Genomic DNA, 894 nt, shown 5'->3' with positions numbered 1-894 from the left:
AAAACCCAAAAAAAAAAAAAAAAAAAAAAAAAAAAAAAAATTGCAGAGTACACATTCTTTTGAAGGCTCATGGAATATACAATGAGATGGGCTATATGCTAGTCCATAAAACAAGCCTCAAAAAATGGCAAAGGATCAAATTCGTTCAGGTTATGGTTTTTCTTTTTTTTTTTTGAGACAGAGCCTTGCTTTGTCACCCAGGCTGGAGTGCAGTGGCGCTATCTCAGCTCACTGCAACCTCCACCTCCTGGGTTCAAAAGATTCTCATGCCTCAGCCTTCTGAGTACCTGGGATTACAGGTACTCAGCCCTGTAATTTTTGTATTACCATGCCCTGCTAATTTTTGTATTTCTAGTAGAGACAGGGTTTCATCATGTTGGCCAGGCTGGTCTTGAACTCCTGGCCTCAAGTGATTTGCCCACCTCTGCCTCCCAACGTGCTGGGATTACAGGTGTGAGCCATCATGCCCAGCCCAGGTTATATCATTAAGTAAAATGTTTTTAAGATCTTCAAATATTCTGAAATTAAGCATCACTCTTCAAAATAACCTTGAATCGAAAAAGAAATCACAAAAGATATTAGAAAACATTTCAATCTAAATGATAATGAAAACACAGTGTATCAATATGTGCAGGACGCAGGCCGGGTATGCTGGCTCATACCTGTAATCTTGGCACTTTAGGAGGCCAAGGCAGGAGAATCACTTGAAGCCAGGAGTTCGAGACCAGCCTAAGCAACCTAGCAAGACCCTGACTCTACAAAAAATTCAAAAAGTATCCAGGTGTGGTGGGACATACCTGTAGTCCCAGCTACTCTGGAAATTAAGGTGGGAGGATCGCTCCCAGGAGGGAACCCAGGAGGTTGAAGCTACAGTGAGCTGTGATTGTGCCACAG

Source organism: Theropithecus gelada, chromosome 11 (genome assembly GCF_003255815.1).
Source record: "Theropithecus gelada isolate Dixy chromosome 11, Tgel_1.0, whole genome shotgun sequence".
Taxonomy (NCBI): domain Eukaryota; kingdom Metazoa; phylum Chordata; class Mammalia; order Primates; family Cercopithecidae; genus Theropithecus; species Theropithecus gelada.
This window is presented reverse-complemented; position numbering follows the sequence as displayed.